This window comes from Polypterus senegalus, chromosome 1 (genome assembly GCF_016835505.1).
Source record: "Polypterus senegalus isolate Bchr_013 chromosome 1, ASM1683550v1, whole genome shotgun sequence".
Classification (NCBI taxonomy): Eukaryota; Metazoa; Chordata; class Cladistia; order Polypteriformes; family Polypteridae; genus Polypterus; species Polypterus senegalus.
In genome coordinates, this window is record NC_053154.1 from 120,957,424 (window position 1) to 120,980,054 (window position 22,631).

Below are 22,631 nucleotides of genomic sequence, written 5' to 3' on the forward strand. Positions count from 1 at the left end.
ATACTGCCTAGGACCAAAAAAACACTTAATGCTTATAGCTGTAATGACTGCATTATAGTGATTATAGGTTGATATATACTTGAAATTCTAAGACAGACTGAAGAAGGGGTTAGCAAGAAAAAGTAAAAACCAGACAGTAAGACTGTTATCAAATCAGAGGAGCGAGACAGGATTTGTAATACAGAAATGGGGTATGGTCAAGTCAGAAAAGAACAGTATACGTGAGCAAACAAGAAAACATCATTTGAGATCAGGGACAGAAAAGGGTCATAACAAGAACACTTTTAGCACACACGAAAATTCACTTTTTTTAGGTTGTGTCTGCAAACTTGAACAAGTAGGAAGTTCATGACACTAACTTTTATACTGTTGCAGTAATGATGTCACACATCACACAAACCTTGTCACCCTGCTTAACAAATGCATGGCAACCAAGCTAACACAGGACACAAAATGGAAGCAACGCATAGCAAAAACAAAATGGTGCCACTGGAGAAGGTAATTTGTTTTCAACATTTTCAAAAGCACATTTAATTCAACAAAAAATGTGACAACTGGATTTCTTGATTCCAACACCAAAAAAACAATGTTTCAATTATTTGTAGAGGCCAAATAGGAACTATAAAAAATAAAAACAAAAGCCAGATCATGATAGCACCCATACCCCAACCCAGTCCCTGGGACCATAACCTCTCCTATGTATTAAATATTCCCCATGGGTACCAAGTCGTTGAGAATCAACTATCTTTTGAAGTTCAGACTCTTTGCTCCACTTGAACTGGGGAAGGAGCATGTCTAGGTCTTTAATAAGTACTACTATAAACTGATTTCAACCAGGATACCTGAAATTTGGGGTGAATTCTAAAATGGGCCATAAGACCATAATTGTATCACTGGGCCAACCCTTTTCTAAATCTTGTAAAGTGCAATATATCCACCACCTTAAATTTCTCTTGTACTAGCTCCCAGGTCATTTTTAACCTTTGTGAATATTCTGATACACTCGGTACTGAAGATATAAGCGAAGGAAACTCGAGCAACCTTTTGTTGTTACTCTTAAAGATACTCAAAAAATTATATTTTATTGGAATTTTCCACTCATCCCCCTCTGCAATGCAGAGCAAACTGCAAATCCAATATTGTAAATGTATCTGATATCATTACCTGATGGAGTAATGCAAGAATAAGGGGAATTTCACAGTTATTCTTTATTATTATTTCATTTAATTCTCTGTAATCAACACAAAGATGTGGACCATTTTCTTCCTTCATCTTCATGACAAAATAGAATCACACATTAGAGGGAACTATAATCCCATTTTCTAACTCCTCCATTACCTCACTCTCAGGTCTAAATAAGGTATACACCTTGCCTTTAGGAATCACCAGGTAATAAATCAATAGGAAAATCTTATTTTCTGTGAGGAGGCAGTATTAAATATTTCTGCTTGCTAAAAACATCCTGGAAATAATGATAATCATAGGAATGCTGGTGCATTGTAATATTGGTTACAATATGGGCTACACTGTGACATTTACATGTTGCAGCCAGGGGAACCCTAAAATTTACATTGAATGGGTGAAGTAATTACAAAAAAACATGTTTTCTTAATGTAATGCCTTACTCTATACATCTAATGACAAAGAAATAAATTCCAAAACTGCATAACCAATTGGATTACCATCAATCCACAATGCACAAGACATTATGTTTAATTGGGTAGACAGATTTCTAAAGCATTCAGCAGTACTCACAATGTTGTCAGTTACTTCTGAGTCAATTAATGCCAATAATTAACAACAAATAAGAGTCATTGGAACTGTCACTGAAATTTTGGAATGAGTTCGTATGTCGAACCCCACCTTTGCCATAGTCAAATAATCTGACTGATATACTGTATATCTGGTCCAACAAACGTAAACCCCTTAGTGATTAATTTCTGAGATATTTTCTCATTATAATTCTTTTTCTTAAGCTCCCAAATATCTGCAACTAATTATATTATTTAGTCAAACAGCAAGTCACAAAAGTCTGAAATGAGACTAGAGAGCTGTTCAAACTACTTCTGTTTTGCTTTTAGTCTTTTCATTTTGTGGAAAAACCCCTTCACCTTTATATTCCAATTGTGATCTTTTTCAAGTTTTTATACTGGATGCACTAGTTGACAACAGTTGGACTTACTCTTGGAATCAAGGAACAGAACAAAGAAGGTTTAACTAGTGAGAGTTAAAGCAAGAAAGTGAGAATGTTATTAAATCCAAGAAGAGGGAAATAATTCACAGTATAGAAACAGTGGAAAGTCAATCCAGAGAAGAGCACTATAAAGTAGCCAAAATGAAAGAAATACTGGAATTGGGAAAAGGATCAGAACAAGGCCACTTTTAGCAAACACAACAATTCACAATATATTTTTTCCTATATAATTTTCTCACCAGTAGGGTCTGGCCAGTCTACCAGAAATTAAATGGATGTGTCATAGTGGTATAATATCTGAAAATAGGATGATACCAAGCAGAAGAGCCAAGCAACATTCTAATAGTTTGACAGTGAAAGCCCACTCAAAGACCTGACTATAGATCATTAAGACTATGTTGCATAATTTGAAAATGGCTGTCTTAGAAACTTCAGCAAGCTAGAACATGGGCAACATCACTTTTAACTAATGGCAGATATCCTTCCCAAAACTTTTAAAGCTGTTATTACTCCAAAAGTTAACTTTACTAAATTTTAAGCTATTGGGTTTTTAGTTTTTGCCTTTATGATATTTGCTGTGGTTAAATGGTTTCTTCTTAACGATAGCAATTTCCAATAACTTGGTTGACTGGAACAACAAATGTAATTACCTATGTAGTTCTACCTCTAATTTAAATGGATATGAATACTTTTGCACTGTACATAGATGTGCCTGTGTATGCATATATGCTTAGAAATACAGACATCCATACAGAGGCAGTCTCCATTAAGTACAGTTAATTCAGAAAAATTGGATTACATGTGACTTGAACAGCTTATATGTACTGGGGTGAAATATAATGAAACATCATCTGGAATTATGCAAGAGGGATGTAAAGCCATTTTTCCAAAGGATAGTCATGAGTTGTTATGGATTTCGTCAAGAATCAACAGAAAAGCTCAATTGGATTCAGATTTGGTAAGTGAGTGAGAAGGTCATTATAAATGAATAACTCTAAATTGTTATGCTAAAGGGGGATGGTGTATGTCAAAGGAAAGCTATTCCAACTTATTTTTAAAATTAACTTTAAAAATTAAAGACATGTATGAGATTAAAAGCATTCAAGGCTACTTAACACAACACAACTTAAAGTGATGTACAGAGTTCTGCGTCAAACCCAAATGAGATAAAGACTTGACACATTAGACTTGTATGCTATTTACACAGTAGTGTTACTTTTTTCTAAAAGTGACGTTTTTTCAGTGTATTTTGTGGTTAACGTACACAAATACAATGGAATATTAATTGGAAACAACGAGACTCATTATGCAGCAGCTTGCTTTATTTGCATACATTACGTGAAGTGAAAGTGGGCTAACGTGATTGGCATGTGATTTCTTTTGTAATGAAATGTCACTTTGTTTTCATTTTCCTACTCATAATTGTTCAGTGTCTACATTTAGTGCCAAAATATACCCAAGGACAGCATTCAGTAAATGGCAAAGTAGGCATCTGTCAAGTTTCTATTTGAATTTGCTTTATGAATATGCCAGTGGGCCTGGCATCAGACTTATTACCATGTTTCTTGGACTATTTTTGTAGTTAGACGATATATATGCACGGCACTATCAATAACCGTCAAAAAATTAAATGTAGCTAACAGAAAAAAAATGCAAAAAATGGTTCACTTAATTGCAAACTAAACAGTGAATTATAAAAATCTGCAGGTTTAATAAATAAAATGAACAACTAAAAATGCAAAGCCTATGCGTGATTGTACCACTTGCCTTCATATCAAAATACTAACTAGTTAGTTTTTGTGTGATTCACATCAGTTCAACCAGTTCAACAAGTCTAGTATAAAAGAAAGAGACAAAGTATTACATTTTTAGACTTATTTCATTGTGGATTAAACTTAATTATCCCTAATGATGCATAATAGCCTGGAGATACTAAATATGATAACCCCATATCATTACCTAAGCTTTATTAAAGCCTACTCCTAATCAGTCATAATAAATAAATAAATAAATAATAAAAACACTGGTGAGTTTGTTTTAAAAGTAAACCTTAAACCATCTGTCTTTTCATGTTTCCTTTTCTTTACTTTTGGGGTCCTGGTAGCAACAAGTGAAGGGCAGAAAAAACATATTTTAAAATAAAATAATGCCCACCCCAGAGGACTTAACGTCCAGAATATATTACATTTTTAAGTGCATATTTATATAATCGTAGTGTACTGTTTAAGACTGGGTTCTTCCTTGTGCTCTAAGCTATTGGCACATGCTTTGGTCCCTGTGATACTTTGATACTGACTGAAGTGAGTTTACAAATCAAACAATGGATATTTTTATAATATAACATCAGTCAAGTAAGGTCACTTAATTAAAGTCACAAAGTGTGTCAGGATGTTGTTTTAAACCTGTAAATTATGTTGTCCAGAAGAGTCTCTTAACTAGGTCAATCTCTGCCTAACCACTGTGCTTGAATTATTTTTAATGAACCTTGGCATGCAGATGCTCTGCTAAATCCTACTAGACAATGAGTGTTGTGTTTAATTTAAACCTATATAACTGAGAAAATATACACAGAGTGCTTTTTTAAATTGCATGAGCCAAGGGCCATACAACACAATATTTACTGGATATCCAGGAAATTATACTAAGAAAGAGACTCAAAAAAAGGCTTTAAATCATATAGATCTGCACTATTTTAGTACAGTATTTATGTCTGTAGATTTTGATAATCTAATGAAAATATTTTTCAGACTATTTTAGAGAATATGAACTCTCTGTTCACAGTGCATTTAAAAATGAGAACATTAGAACAATTGTGACGAGAACGGGACATTGAGCCCAATAAACTAATTTATCATATTCACCAAGGTTGTCCAAAAAAGGACACTTAACAGCTCCACCACACTACTTGGTAATTTACTCCATGTGTCTATGGGTTCTTTGCATGAAGAAAACTTTCTAACATTTCTGCAAAATTTTTTAGGTAATAGCTGGGATCCACAGTAATAATTTCTTTCATAATTTTCAAAACTACCTCTTAAAGTGTGTTTGCTTAAACTTAAAAGGTTCAGCTCCTTCAATTTCTCCTCATAGTGCATACCTTTTAGTTCCAGAATCAGTCTAGTTGCTCTCCTCTGGACTTTCTTGGGTGTCACTATGTCTTTTTTTGTAAATGGAGACAAAAACTGTACAGAGTACTCCAGATGAGGCCTCTCTAATCTATAATAATAAAAGGCAAATCCCTCACTGACTGATTGACTGACTGACTCATCACTAATTCTCCAACTTCCCATGTAGGTAGAAAGCTGAAATTTGGCAGGCTTATTCCTTACAGCTTACTTACAAAAGTTAAGCAGGTTTGATTTCGAAATTCTATGCGTAATGGTCATAACGGTCAACAACGTCCGCCATGTTGAACTTTCTTATTTATGGCCCCGTCTTCTCGAAATTTGGTAGGCGGCTTCCTTGCACTAACCGAAACCGATGTACTTACTTATTTCAATAGTATGATGCCACTGTCGGCCGCCATATTGAACTTTCCAACAGTCTTTGTTACTTATGGGCCCATCTTCAAGAAATTTGGTACACGGGTTCCCAACGCTAACTGAATCCTACTTACGTACATATATACGTTCATAGCCTGCATCGCGGTCACTGTGTGAGGCGTTGGGTCCCCATCCCAACGCCTCCCACGTTGTTGGCTGCCTGCCTATATAAGGCCGTCCGTCGCTCCAGTCTCTACATTCCCTTCCTTGCTTCACCACGGGATTCACGTCTCCCTACTGATAACTACAGCCTTTTTATTTAATCCACGGCTTCTCCGCTGTTTTATTGTTTGTTTATTACAATTATAGTTACTGTCATTTCCTTTATCATTCCAACCCCCATTACCATGTCTATCGAGATGATCACTATCGATCAAAGAACTATCACTTACCGAGTGGTTTCCATGCCCGGAGATACCCCCTACCTTTTCCAATCTCTTTGTTACATATTGCACGGCCATATCAGGCTCACTCTTGATATCCGGAGGAACATTGTGTCTTATGTATTGAATGACTGGGACAGGTTCAAGGTGTGGACTGATGACGGTACAGGAGATAATTATACTACACAGGAGCAATATAAGAGTGAAATGCTTAAGCCCTTCACCAATGGTTCTGCATGTGAGTTGATACTTCTAACATTGTTCTATATAACCTAACATCCAGCTAGGATCACTTCTATACACTGTCCGGATGTAGATAGTGATGAATCCACTATGACTCTGAAGTCCTTACAGTGTACTTTCAAGTTTTACACCACCCATTGTATATTCAAACCAAACATTTGCTTTTCATCATCCATAAATCTGACCAAGTCTGTACTCTTCCCAAGCCTCTCTGTAACAATTTGCTTGCTTCTACATCGTCTGCCCATACCACCTAGATTGGAATCATCTGCAAGCCCTAACCAGCTTATTAATTATATTCTTGCCCAAATTGTTGAAGTGTGTGTGTCCTTGTATCTACCAGTCAGCCATCCCATCTTCAGAGTTTCAAAAGCTTTAACTCCTTATCATCATCACCACCATCATAATCATCATCACATTTAACAGTCACCTCCATCTTAGTGCACAAAATCATCCAATGACTTTCATGCCAATATCCAGGCCACCATGGTCTGTTTTCCCTTAGTATAACACCTTCATACCAAGCACTTCACCCTTCACCTTTCTCTCACTCTGTAACAATCCACAAATTCATCTGATCATTATCCTCTCTGTTCATTAAAGCTTTGCTTCATGTTATGATTTTTTCTACCATGTTTCACTCACATAGATAATTAGAGAACTCTTCTTCTCATGCAGCTTTCATAAATTTTATCCTAAATTCTAGGCCCATTCCTTTAGAAGCTGGAACAGATGACTACTCACAGGATTTCTTCTATGAACCTCTTACCCTGGCTCTCACTGCTATGGCCACATTTCCATCTGAACTCAGCAGGTCACCTAAGTAGTAGAACTTTCGTACAGTCTCCAGAACAACTCCATTACCAATATCGTAATATACAGTACACTTATTATCAGCATTCAGCACTTTTCTTACACACTTTCTACAAAACATGGTTGCACCTGCTGCCCCTAATATATTTCCTTTTGCATCCATTTCCTACATTTATATCTTGGGTTTTTGCTTACAAACTAGTTTTCCATTTCAGTTTCTTTTTCTTCATTTCCACTTCACTTTTTGCCATCAATACAAGATCAGCAGTGTACAGAAGCTCCCACAACAATCCATCAAGTATGTCTCTGGTTGCTACCACTATCACAATCACTAGAAGCAAAAGACCTTAGGTGAAATGGTAACTTGAATTGTATATTAATTACAAAATTATCAGAATGGCCAAAAATATGTAATTTTCTGAAAAAGTTATATAAGTAACATGCAAAATTGATTCTGTTATCACAATTTTAAAAAATGGTTGATAATGGATGATCTCATTGCTCTTGTTATTAAATGAATATTGACAATATTAAGGTATTAGTATTTGCATTTGTTTGTCTTTTAAATAAAACATGCAATACAGCTTCATTGACAAAGCCCAATTGCACATTCATCATTTTATTTTAGTATGCTGCATATGAATAGAAATAAAAGTGGGAACTGCTTAGAACAGGAAAATGTTTTATTTTGCTGTGCAGAAAGAAATTCCCATATTCTGCATTTTTGGCCTTGAAACACCAATGAAATCGTCACTAATTCATTGCATAACCAATTTAGTCAACTGAACATTGAATCTGGCCCCCTTATGCGTCCTTATTGCTGTCAAAATGTATTTTTCAAAGCTGCTTCACACGTATTAAATATCCACACGTCCTTGAAAGATCACAATCACTACAAAAATGGAACATTGTGATAAATTGGAGTTTTAATGATTTATATTCAGTTGTCCTTTTTACATTTTTGAGTTGCTCTCAAAATAATTAAAACAAAATGTGTACTTGAAAGAAGTAAACAATGGATTTTGATCATGTGATACAGCACCTTTACTGACTGTATGTCTGTTCACAGCTTGAATTTAATTCTTCCATCCATGTGTCTGCATTTCAGACTCGGTGGAAACTGCATGGGGTATAACTACATATCCTTTCACATCAAAGCTTGTCAAGTGTGACTGGCAGCAAGGATCTCTATTCTTATAAAGTAGCCTTAGCGTGCCAGTTAAATTCTTTCAAATCTCTGTAAAATATGTTCAAAATCTGAAATGTACTTTTCTTACACGGTGGGAAATGCAAAACATTCAGGTTGTCAAAGTTTTTTTTAATAACTAATGATAAAGATACAAAGACACCTTTCAATCATCTTGAGTGCATAAAGTAAATGATGCAATATTTTATACTCTGAAAAATGCTATATTAAATAAAGCTTACTTTACACTTGCACTGATAGAATATAGAAGAAACAATCAGCAATCTTGGTTGGAACTGAAAAAAATGACTTATAAAAATTAACGTTTACATTAAATTCACGGTACAGTATAGTGTTTCTGTTTGTTAAAAGCACAAAAAAATAAATTAGAAATGTTCTCACCCCAGAATATTTTTATGATCAATGTGTTATTAATTTATTAAGGCATGAATATTAAATGTATTTATGATCATCTTATTTTCCCCTGCTTCGAGGTGAATTGAAAATGAAAAATTACTTAAATTTACATAAGAATAACATCCCTAGGCAAATGAAGAAAACTGCATCTGTCAAAATAAATGCAAAGGATGCAAAAGTATTGTTTGTCAGTTTGTTTGCTGCAAAACTTTACTTAAAAATGTCATGTATTTATAAGCTACAGCACAGTATATGCAGTGCTGTGTACCACACTCCACTTAAAAAGAATTGTTTTGTTTGACAATTAATCATTTAAACTTTTTGTTATAAATTATCTCGACTGAAAATGTGTGAACTGGAACATGTTCACTTTTGACAGGTGTTTTCATTCTGTTAAATATAACATAACACACATCTGTTTACTTTAATTCAGGGGAACTAGAGCCTATGCCAGCAGCACTGGATGTAAGTAGGAGCCACACCTGGTCAGGGAATGTGGAGCCTAACTGTTCTAATTTATTTTGAACTAATTTCTAAAATAATTATGAATTTACCAGTCCAGAGTGTGGAATTCTTTCTTGATTTCTGCCTGCTATGTTGACTGAGAGATGTTCAATGGAGGACACTGGTGTTATATTGCCATCCATTTAGGGGAATGGTACAGTACAGTGGAAATAGAGACAAATAAATGTGTAGTTTAGAATAATCAACTAGAATGTTCTTATTTTTTCTACAGGAACCACCATAGAATATGGCTGTTTAACTAATAACCCCCACACAATCATGCATTCTCTTTTCTTTTGTTGTTGTTTCCAATGGTCTCAGGATTTTTCACAGACTGATATCCTCTCGCTCAAAAGTCCCTCTAAAATGTACATATATAGCAAAACTGACACAGGTGTCAATAAAGGGGGGATTTGTGATTACAGCAAATTCATTTTAGCTTATAAAGCTATTTTCATAACAACAAACGGTATGTGCCAATAGTTTGAATATTGTGAAATAACTGAATGTTTTTTCCCTTGGTATATTAAGATTGACGTGATTTTGGAATTTACAACACAGCCAAACTGGATACAACAATAAAGGAAAATTTTTCATTTAAGGATGACCATTTGTTTTACTGCTAGCATTATTGTTGATAAGGGGTACACCCAGCCTAACACCTGATGAGACATTATTTTTGGGATCGACAGCTAACTTTTAGTAATTACAGATGAAGTATTGCAACACTGACTAACATTGGGCAAAACTCTTTACACCTAAAGGTAAAAGGTGCTTTTCATAGCACATCAGAAATAACAGCACTTGAATCTGAACCTGGAGATGGGGCCGTGACGAAGGTCTGCAGACAAATGAATCATCTGACTCCAAGGAGAAAAAACCATACCAGAGAGGGGATCAAGGAGGAATGACCTGACCATCGACCAATTAACTACTGGACAACATACTCAAGTCCCAGTTAAAAGGATCACGGGTCCCTGCTGCCAATAGCTGTGCTGGTAACTGTTGACACCGAAAGATCATTGTGGGTTCTAAATCATAGACAGACTTCCAGATATTAATATCCTTTGCTTTGGGGTATTGGACCCTAAAACCTGATTAGGTTAGATTACATGAACTTTTTTAATCCCAAGGGAAAATTCACAATTTATTATATACAGTATTCCCATTATAAAAGGAATTTTGTCACAAGCTAATATCTGTTTTCCTGCAGCAACATTTTTAAAAGAGGATTTGAACCGTGGAGTAATCGCTGATACAGGAAGAGGCAAATGAACTCTTTTCATAAGCAATGTGTATTTACTGAATATTTGTAACTAATGTTTTACTAATGGAAATACTGCAAGATTATTATGGGTTTAACCTGTATAGCAACTGAAATAATATATTTGAACAGTTTAGAAAATGTGATTAGCATAACATGGTCAGCACTTAAAGTAAAAGTAATATGTAACAGTAAATATTTTGGATTTTTTTTTTAATCTATTGATACTTGGTGAGACAAGACAAGTTACCTTTAGTGATAAATGTTTGTCTATAATTTGGAGTTAATCAGAATCTAATACATGATTAGCAGTCGTAATATTACCAGTTAAAGCCAGTCCAATTTAAGCAATCATGGGTTATTGATATTAGAATTTAACCTTAAGGGAAATTTGTTAATTGAGAGGAATATTGATGCAGAAAGATGGAACAAATGTTAAAATTAATGTATTAGGATTTTTACATTAGGACTAGAAAAAACAGGACACAAATTGTTTGAAATTGGGTGTTAGAATTAAACATGCTAAATTAGATACAATGTATAATACAAACATTTTAAAGTTTGTAGAATAAGGTATAAAAGAAATGAAGTTGGGATACTTAGTGCCATAGAGACAGAAATAGTTGATGGCAATACAGGACAAACAATATTATGGCTTCTTGGGCCTAAAATAATACGGAAAATAGCCAAATGGAATAATTGGACACAACAGAAACAGAAGCCATTTGTGAATTGAAAAGCCAAAATATAAGCTGAAGATCCCAGTTGGTTGCGGAAGATTTTAACATCGGTATAGAAGCTTGGGTGTGGCTCTTGCAATTTAAACAAATGAGCCAGTGGCTTGCATTAGTGAGGATAGTGCGGACGTCTTCCAAAGGGAAGAATGACACCTACTTTCAGCAAGTTAACCGATTGCTTTTAATAGAATAGCTTTGTATAGACCACAGCTGGATGCAGAACAGGGTGACTTTGTGAATTTGAAAATGGGAATCTGAGCAAGGTGTGTATTAAGGACTCCATTGTAGGATTAAAGTTGGACAGTTTAACATCTGTGGCAGAGCGACGGGCACTAAGCAAACTCCTGTCAATCATGAAGAATCCACTGCATCCACTTAACAGTGTCATCTCCAGACAGAGGAGTAGCTTCAGTGAAAGACTTTTGTCACTGTCCTGCTCCACTGACAGACTGAGGAGATCGTTCCTTCCCCCACACTATGAGACTCTTCAATTCCACCCGGGGGAGTAAATGCGAACATTAATTTTATTTTAATTCTTTTCATTTTTATTACTATTTAATTTAATATTGTTTCTTTGTATCAGTATACTGCTGCTGGATTATGTGAATTTCCCCTTGGGATTAATAAAGTATCTATCTATCTATCTATCTATCTATCTATCTCTGTTCATTGTTGTATATATCATTGGCAACATAAACTAATAACTCTAAAGTTTTTTAAGTAAATACTTGTGTAGTTCATGTCCAATTGTTATTTAAAACACAGGAAAATATGACTTTGGTCAAGTAGTTGTTGACAATGTTTTATCATCATACTTAGAAGTTATGAGGTCATGGGACACAAATCTGAGATTTATACAAGAAAGCATGTAATGTCAATATAGTCAGATAAAAAAGATTTATGTTATTGTTTGACTTTGATTTTACATGTTCACTTTTATTGATTTTACTGATTTATGTGATTATCTTAGATATTAATGATTTACACTGACTTCTGTTATTCCCCAAATTCAGCTAACCGGGGATCTTTAACTTCTCCTTAGCCCCAAATGGGGGAAATATTTAGTATACACACATGTTTTATACAGATTAGAAATAGAGTTAAAACAGAAAACTAGACCCTACAGTTTAAATGGGACTTTATGGGTGGAGTGGTGGCTCTGAGGCTAAGGATTTGTGCCAGCAATTGGAAGGTTGCCGGTTCAAATCCCATAAATGCCAGAAGTGACTCTACTTTACTGGGCACTTAACCAAGGTCCTTAACCTGCAATTGCTTTGTTTTGGGTATGTCATTAATGTTCATCCAGCCACTATAAAAAAACTTGCACTGTTCCAGTGTAGTGTTGAGGTGTCACCTGCTGCACTTGGGTCCCACTCCAAGTGGTTTGTCGTGTGGTGGGTACAACAACACACTATCAGCACATGCTCCCAACAGCAATTTAAGAAGTCCCAAAGGGGGCAATATAATCATTCACAAATTATTACAATATATACTTAACAATGAATTATTAAAACATAAGGAAGAGAGTTGAAGGTAACTTAAAGCTTAACTAAACCTAGCTTAAAGCTTGTGTTTTTGAGGTCTGCCTCACCTTAGAGAAACCAGCAATTTGAATTTCCAAGGTTAGAATGAGGTAAATGAATAGCGAACACTGGCCTAGAAAGTGAAGATAAACTAATGGGAAAGCCCAAACACCCCTTCTTTGAAGCAGAGGTAAGATCAATAAGACAATCCACAAAACTCCCCTATTAGTGAGGCAGTGTTCACGTAAATGGGGGAGTCACAATGAGTCAGAAAATACTGGTGGCACTAGTTGATTGGATGGAATAATAAAGTTCTGTGTATCATGCATATTAAGAGTTAGATGACGTGATGTATTAGTTGAGGTTATGGTAATAGAAAAGTATTAAAAAAAATTGCTTAATTGATTGGTCAGTCCATGGACTGTGACATTTATGCATGGTAAATAAGTAAACATTCTGCATTCTCATCCGGGCTCTGTGACTGCCTTCTTTTTCCACAATATCAGTTGTCCGATATTGATTAATAAAAACTATTGCTATCAGCCACCAAGCCTATCTATAGGCCTATAGAGTAAAACAATTAAAAATCATTATCATGATATATCACAACTAGCATTGAGAGCCCCCTTTACAAGAGGAGAAGGGCAAGCAAACAAATACTGTAGTAACCCAAAGCTAATTAGCCACCTGATGCAAAGCCAGCTGTGCAACTTTAATTTGAATCATTCAGGTTGCATTTTTTGATCTATTATTTTATCTTACATTTAGGCATATACCTGGTTTGTCTGCAAATGAATATGAAGTTTAGATCTAGTATAAAGTTTGGGTATTGGTTCAGTGAAACTGACTTGTTGTGTTCGAACTCTGCCAATGTAACCTAGGTCATAAAGGTTAAAAGGTTCAATAATATGAACTTGCTGTACTTGTTCTGTTTTCTGTGATACAGGCAGGGGCAGGTTCTTGGACTTGTGTTCAGAGGTTCATCCCTTGCAGAAGGAGAAACTGTGAGCAAGGTGGGTCTCAGTCATTGTTATTTGAGAGCTTTAGTAGCATTTTTTAACAATACTAATTATATGTTGTAGGTGCAGTGCCCTCCAGTACCATAAGCACTTCCATTTCCTTGCTTGTGAATCATGCTTGATTAAATTATATGATATTAAGCAGATGTTGAATAATATATTAGAGTAACTAAAGTACACTTACATTATATACAAAACATCAATTTATTTTCTATTATTTTAACCCAGTTCAGATTATATTTTAACAGTTTTTAAAAGAAGCATTAAGAGTTCTGGAAAAATAGAAGAAAGGATCAATGAAAGGATGAGAGAAACATTTGCTATTATGACTTATTCAGCATCAGATAATAACAAAATCTATAACAATGTACTGTATAAGTTAGTGATATGCAATGAACAAACAAACAAGTTCTTTTGTACATGGCTTGGTCTCTGAACAAACTTACTGGTACAATGACATTAAAAAACAAATCTTTTAGAGGCATGCACAATGCATGCTGCATTTTATATTACATTCTGCTCTCCAGAGCTATCAACTTAACTTAACTTAAATGGTGTCTTTAGGAAACAGCCTATCAGTAAACTGTTTCAGCAAAATGGTGGTTACGACAACTAGCCAATGACTGACTTGGTGGATGACACCAACCACCTCCCATTGTAAAGTTCACTCTGATTGAGTGACTATTACTGTCTCAGTACACTGACTGACTGAATGAATGAACCAGCATGTCCCTACTGATCTGGAATACCATTCCAAGTTTGAACCGCAGACAAAAGACTTGTGCTTACTTTAGTTCAGCACTGATTCAGTTTGTGTACCGAACAGTGGAACAAACTGCAGACACATATTACATAGTACATGGAATTCAGTTCACTGACTAACTAGAGGACACATTAGAGGGCCATCTACTGGAAACTGCTGGACAATGACTGACTCACAATACAACTTTGTTAGCCTGCATTTTAACTGCAGCATACGCTAACAGTATACTAGAGGTACCTATCCTATTCTATTTATGAAGGTTATAGGCTAGCTTAATCCAAAACTGAAATCTATTTTATTTTGTCATAAAATATACAAGCACTCACATCTTGTGTTTCTTTCAACATCTAGGCTATAAAAATATTTGATTATTTGATTAGGCTATAGGCTAGTAGGCTACAATAACCAGATTAAAATTCAACACAAGACACTTGTGCATAAAAAATATGCAAAAATTAAATTTTGATAAATTTATTAAAACTCTACTTGTATATGATATTGATATATTTTGACTTTATTTTTGCAAATGTGCTATTAGCAATATTGGATACTTTGCAACAGTAAGTTCATACTCGCAAACAAAGATTTCGATTGTTGGTGTGTGGGAGGTGTGGACTGGATCCTCTGTGTCACTAAAACAGCAAGAGTCTAATCCGTACTGTTTTGGAGAACAAGATGGGTGACAGACAACGGAGTGCAATTTGGATTACTGTTTCAAAAATTTCTTTTGTGCTATCTGTTAAGGATGGCTCCACAGCTAATCTGCACAGGCACCTAAAACGAAAAATCTCCAGCAGCATAATGTGAGAAGACCAGATCTGAAAATGGAGGCAAGTATTACAGATGCAAATGTAGCTGAAAAATCTGGATGTATCACATCAGAAACAGAAACTTCTGCTGATCCAGTACATGTAGTAAGACGTCTATAGAAAGAAGCCCATTGTTAGTTTTACTGTAAGACACACTGGACGCTGTTACCGGTGTTCCCAGAGGAGGTGTTTCATCTTGCAGGGCACCCTGGAAATCTTTGAGAGGAGTCGCAGTGCACAGCTCAATGGCAACTCTGATCTGTACCAGGAACTAAGAAGGACGACTGCGAAGGCTCTGAGGGCAGATAAAGAGGCGTTTCTTAGAGGAATCTGTAAGCAAGTGACACACCATCTGTGGTTTGGCGATTCACATCCTGCTTACAGAGGAATCGAAGCATTATGCACATCCAAATCTGTTCCTCGGAGAGTTGCAATCAGGGCGACTGATGAAACGGTCCTTATGGATGAAACTGCAGTTGTGACCCACTGGGCTGGCTACTTTGAACAGTTGTTCAAAGCTGATCCTCCAGCTAGGACTTTGGATATTTCTGGGTCCACGGTTCTTGGGGATGATCCTCTGTGGTACTGTATCTGTGTGGTATCTGTGTTAGCTGTGAACCACCCAATCTCACTAAGATTGCACAGGTGGTAAACCAGCTGAGGGGAGGAAAGGCTGCAGGGATCAGTGGTATCTGGTGTGAACTTCTCCAGGCTGGTGGTAATGCTGTCCTCCTGGCATTGCAAGCAATCTTTGCTTCCATTTGGGAGACTGGTATATTCCCAACTGACTGGAAAACCAGACTTGTTGTTCCTAGCTGGAAAGGGAAGGGTGATCGCCTGGATTGCAGCAACTACAGAAGGATAACACTGCTCTTAGTGCTAGGTAAGCTCCTTGCTAGGGTTGTCCTCAATAGGATCCATGATCACTTGGTCACCTACCAGCGACCGGAACAGTCTGGTTTATGCCTAAGAAGTCTACCATCGACCGCATCCTGGCACAGGGTTCCCATCGGCAGAATTTTTTTGCATTTTTTGCAGCCTTTGTCAATTTTCGTAAAGTGTTTGACTCAGTTGATCGAGCTGTCCTGTGAGACATCCAGAGGTCTTGCAGGATCCCCTCGAGGTTGCTGGATATCATAGCCAGCCTAAACACCGATACTGTGAGTGCTGTGTAGAATGGTGGCAGAATCTCTGTGTCTTTCCCAGTTGATTCTGGGGTTCATCAGGGGTGTGTTCCTGCTCCTACTCTGTTCAGTTCTTGTATGGACTGGGTGTTGGGCAAGGTCATTGGGTCCAGTGGCTGTAAGGCCAGATTCACTGATCTTCACTTTGCCGACAATTCTGTGATCTTCGCGGAGTCAATAGAGGCTCTGATCAGGGCACTCAAGAGACTGAGCAAGGAGTCTGAGTATCTGGGCTTGCGAGTGGCCTGGATCAAAACCAAGATCCAGGCCTTTAATGACCTCTTGGGTACAGCCATCAGCAGTGTGTCTGTCTGCAGAGAGAGTGTCAACCTTGTCGAGAGGTTTACTTACCTTGGTAGTGACATTCATGTTTCTGGTGACTCTTCTTATGAAGTCAGTAGAAGGTTTGGGAGAGCATGGAGGGTCATAAGGTCACTGGAAAGGGGTGTGTGGCATTCTCGATATCTATGCAAAAGGACGAAGCTCCAAGTCTTTAGAGTCCTGATGCTTCCTGTCTTGTTATATGGCTGTAAGACATGGACGCTATCCAGTGACCTGAGACGAAGACTGGACTCCTTTGGTACTTTGTTTCTCCGGAAAATCCTTGGTACCGTTGCTTTGACTTTGTGTGGAATGAGCGGTTGCTCATGGAGTCCCAAATGAGGTACATTACCTGTATTGTGAGGGAGTGTCATTTATGGCACTATGGCAATGTGGCGCGTTTCCCCGAGGGTGATCCAGCTTGTAAGATTCTCATTGATGGGGACCCGAGTGGCTGGACCACCTGGTTGTGGCAAATAGAAGGTCACTTCCGGAAAGTGGGACTGGACCGCGTGTCTGCCTGGGGGGTTGCCAACCAGGATCCTGCGTTGTTTCGTTGTGTAGTGGGTGCGGCAACACACTGTACCAGTGCATGCTCTCCAATTTGACTTGGCTTGACACTGGATAACAGCAACTGAACAAATGGGATGAGGAATTAACCAAGATGGTGGAAAAAGAATTTCAGCCATTTTCCATAGCTGAGGACAAAGGCTTTAGGGGCTACCCAAAAACACTGTGCACACCAATATACATGCTACCAAACAGAACAACACTGTCCTGGACTCTTGTACCACAGCTGTACAATAAAACAAGGGCAGATGTTCAGGAGAGAGTTCAGCAGGATTCACATGTCTGTATTATTACACACTACTTGCCCCCTACGACAACAAGAAGTTACTTCAAATGTCCTGGATTGCTTTGAATTTAAATAAAGACATATGCTGACATCCTGGCAGAGGTGCTGGAGAAACTGCTAAAAGAGTGGGGGCCTTCAAAACAAAACTGTTGCATGCTTTAGTTATAATGCTGCAAATATCACAGCTGCTGTGAAGCGTAATGGTTGGAACCATTTTTTGCTCACACAATAAATATTGTGGCCAGGGAAAGCTTGAAATCCATAAAGCCAACAGTCTAAAAAGTGAAGGCAATTGTAAAGATTTTATACAGAAGCACTATAGCTGTTGATCATCTCCAAACAACTAAGAAACAGATGGGTCTGCCTGAATTACAGTTGAAGAAAGTGGTGACAAGGTGGAATTCAACATTTTACTTGTTGAAGAGATTCCAAGAGTGAAAGGATCCCATCATTACTACAATGGCATTGGTTAATCCTTCATTGGAAAAAGTGTCTTCTACAATTGGGCAGTCACTGTATGAAATGTAGAAAATGTGGAGTGGTGGGTCTGAGGCTAGGGATCTGCACTGGCAATCAGAAGGTTGCCGGGTCGAATCCGTAAATGCCAAAAGGGATTATGCTCTGTTGGGCCCTTGAGCAAGGCCCTTAACCTGCAATTGCTGAGCACTTTGAGTAGTGAGAAAAGCACTATATAAATGCAAAGATTTATTATTATTAGAAATGAGCGCAGAAAGGTATTTAATAGCTATATTTTAAATGTATTTAAATCACAAGATGGCCAAGAAGTCATCTCAACTAACAAATGGGTCAAATATCAAAGGGAATGTATGTTTCAGATATCACTGTATTTATTGACATCAAATTTGACATATAGCTTTGGGGCTCCATACACTATTCTGGCTCTCCACGCACTATTTTGGGTTTTGGCCCTGGGTCTATATAAATAGGAAGTAGTGAAAAAATAGCAATACAAATGTGTACTGAAACTCAGTTGTTTTTTTCTGTTTCAGGTTTTTAACTGCATCCATGGATATTGTTCTGGCTAGAGGCCTCCAGAAAATCACCATATCACTGATGAGGGCAGGAAAGTAACAAGACTCTGTGATACACATGGTAGAGACCATGAATACAGAAATTGCAAAGTGGTTCTACCAAGCTGAAAAGCACCAGTTGCTTGCTGAGGCAGTTCTACTGGTCCCATGTTTCAAGCAGTAAGCATTCACAGACAGCAGAGCTGCTGCTGATGATATCAAAAGCATAACCCATGCTGCAGATAGGGTGCATCAAGAGGAGCCTCAGGTGACAGACCAAAAGCAGCATGGCACAACTAACAGAACATCCATGGTTTAGAAGGACTTGAGGAGCATATAGCTGGACTTGACTCCACTTATTCCACTGCAAGTACAGGCATATTTGAAGCAGCCTCTCAAGCACAGAAACATGGATCTCCTTGTGTGGTGGCAGAATAGAAAAAAAATGTATGCCCAAAACTATCATAATTGGTGGTGTCCCAGTTGTGCCTTGTAGCCACATCTCTTTTATTTGAGATGGTATTTTATAAGATGGGATAAATTCTCAGAGAAAGAAGGAACAGACTTACCAGAGACAAGATCCCTCAGATTGCATTTCTAAATGCAAACCTCATGTGAGTTCACAGTCTACACAATTTTGGTAAATGTCTCTATTTTAATTTACTAATTTGAATTATTTTTTTCACCAGAGTTAAAATTTGTTGCATACTTCATATTTTTTTTAGTTCTTGTTTGTAGTTTTGTTGCTTTTTAGCACTGGTTGTTATATTTGCCTTTTGTATCGTGCAGACGCCTCCACGCTGGGAGGACTAGAGGACCGGGATGCTAGATGGCAACCCCCCTGGGTTGCAGCAGTGCCTCGGACTCCCACAGGGCTTCATGGGAGTTGGAGTGTGGTGCAGCCCTGTTGGGATCCACAGGTGTCGCCAGAGGGTGCTGCAGCAGGAGCTGCTGAGCCCTTATCAGCAGTTCTTCCACCACACCCAGAAGTGCTGTCGAAAACAAGTAATCAAGCACCTGCAGCACTTCCGGGTACATTATAAAAGGAGCCAGCAGCCACTACCCAGAAGCCAGAGTCGGGAGGTGGAGCGACGAAGCTTGACCCGAAGAGTGAAGGAAAAGAGTAAAAGAAGGGATTAATTCTTTGTGTTGTGCTTGTGCTTGGACTGTGTCATACTTGTGGGGAACGGAGAAGGCGTGTCCTACAAGGAGAAAAGAAAAAATAAACCAAGTGTGCATTGAACATGTGTCCCACGCGTGTCTGTGTCGGGTTCAGCTGGCGGTGCCAGCCTGGTGGGCCAAACATTACTGTGATTGTGATTACACTGCCATTTTCAGCGTTCTCACAGTTTTATATCGTAATGTATGCACTATTAAAAGGTTCAATTCCTACAATTGTTTTTTTACCTATTTATTGCAGAAATTTTATTAATTGTCAGAATTCAAAAAAGAGGATTTATTATTACAATTATTATTATGTTTGAATTTTACATTTTGTTGCTTGTTTTTAATATTGTTTATATTGTTTGGTGGCTAAAGCTGTTATGACATTACTCTAGATTTTAAACTAGAAAATAGCTGGAAGTTGTTTTTGAAGTGAATGAATCGGTGATTCAAAGATTCAAATCATTTTGGTGAACTAAACGAAATGAACCGAATCACTAAAATGAATCATTTTGCACATCACTAATAACTGTATGTACTATGTAAGAAAACTGCATAATAGGCCTATAAATATAACTAGAAGGTGGTGCACAGAAAATCCCCACTACCTTGCAAAAAAGGAGAACAGAGTGTGTGTCCCAGGTGCTCCCTGCATGAAGTTTGCATGTTGTCCTTGTATCCATATGAGTTTTCTCAGGATGCTACAGTTTACTCTCACAATCAAGAGACAGCATGAGGGTGTGTGTGTGTGTGTGTGTGTGTGTGTGTTCACCCTGTGATGGACTTGCACCCTGTCTAGGCATTGTTTATGTCTTGTACCCAATGATTGCTTCAATATGCTCCCGCTACCAGGCGACCCAGCCCTGGATAAGCTGTTTAAGAAAATGGATAAATGGATGAATATATCTAGAATGTGTGGGAGTACTCCTAGGTGGGTTGTATTCACTTCAGATGTAGGTAAAAATAACTCACACACTTGTATGACTAGCAACTACAGAACCTATATCAAACATCAAAGAAATGAAAACAGACATACATACTAACTTAAAATAAATCAGACTTTCAAATACCCTTTAGCTGTTATTCACAAGCCAGTCACACATACTTAGCAGTCCACTTCTTCCAAATGCCCATTCTCTCTCTCACTCCTGCTCACCCCATAATCCCTTGCAAGGAGTATATGCCTTTGAATTTCCATTGTTTCAAAGTGACCATAAGAATGCAGATTTCAGCTGACTACAGTAGCCTATGGTAGATTGAAGCTCTATTTGGAGATGTTTCTTCCTTTGTGCCCTATGCTATTGATATCATGGACAAGCACACCGTTTTATTTTTCTGTACTTAGTTGAGATGCTGTTGTAACAATCAGGAATAATTTTAACAACAATGCAAATTAGTTTTTTTCTCAATTGTCTGCCTTCTGAACCCTCTTAAGTCAAGTGCCATGTTACAATGATCAAAAGCTCTATTAGATTTCTAGGCATATTTACCACTCGTATGCTAACACACTAATGCCAACAATCACTGACACAGCTCTACTTTAACTGAATTTACAATTAAGCTCTAAGAGTCATAGTTAAAATTTAAAAATCAAAAACAGCACTATGTCGAATGCTCCTTAATTTGGTATATACACATGACTTTTGCAAACCCTATTATTCTAATTCATCTAAGGACAAGAGCCTATCCTGGCCACATTGGACACATGTCAGGAAACAGTCTTGAACACAGACTCAGTCCACCACAGAAGTCCACTCACATGCTCCAACTCACAGTTACACAGGGGCAAGTCTTTGAAAATGTAGGAGGAAAACCCTTGCACACATGTGGAAATTGTGCAGACTGTACAAGGAAAATGACCAGGAGTGTTGATTTAAACCGTAGGTGCTGGATCTGTGAGGCAGCAGGGATAACAATTGAGCTTCTGAATTTCCATAATATTCCTTGTATAAGCATTTTTCTCATGTCTAGTATCCTGCCATATGGACAGGGAAAAAATATAAACTGAAAAACACACACTCTTACACATTCAGAGCCAAATGTAGAATACAGAAAATGCACAATCCCAAAATTGTATTAAATTATAATAATGTACTTATATTATTACATAAGTACCATTTCTAGCAGAAAAGGAAAAAATAAACACACATAACTGACCTTGCTATGTGCAACTAGTGTAAGGAATTACCTGTGTGAATGTTTTTTATCTCTTGTGCTTCATCTCAAAGTTCTATGCATTACTCTAATATATTCGGAGGGGTGTTGGATTTCCCCCATTGATCCTGCATGCTTCAACTAAAATTCCCATGCAGCCCTGCAGGAATCCAGGCTGGAGCAGCACCAGAGGACTGCTGCCTCCCAGCATAAGAGAGGAGCATTTAACTACAACAGGCAGTCTTCCACCGGCCATAGCCTCGGAATCCTGGCCGGGAAAGTTTACACCAACCATCCCAGATCAGGTTACCTGTCCAACCATGATATATACAGTGGTGGACGGCTTGAGCCTTTATACCAAGCTGGGATGCCTCGACAGTGGAAGGACTGGGGGAGAAAGCTTATTCAGGGCATTACCTCCCTCAGAGCACTAGGTGGCAGTCCCATTTGATTTGCAGTGGTGCCTCGAACTCCCATAGGGCTCCTTGGGAATTGGACTTTGGAGCAGGCCTGCTGGGTTCTGT

General features: G+C 37.6%; 1 protein-coding gene across 5 annotated transcripts in view; it reads right to left on the reverse strand.

The window, feature by feature from the left end:
* The window catches only part of zbbx (zinc finger, B-box domain containing), a 148,974-nt gene that overhangs the window by 96,629 nt on the left and 29,714 nt on the right, over window positions 1–22,631 (reverse strand). The window lies entirely within an intron of this gene.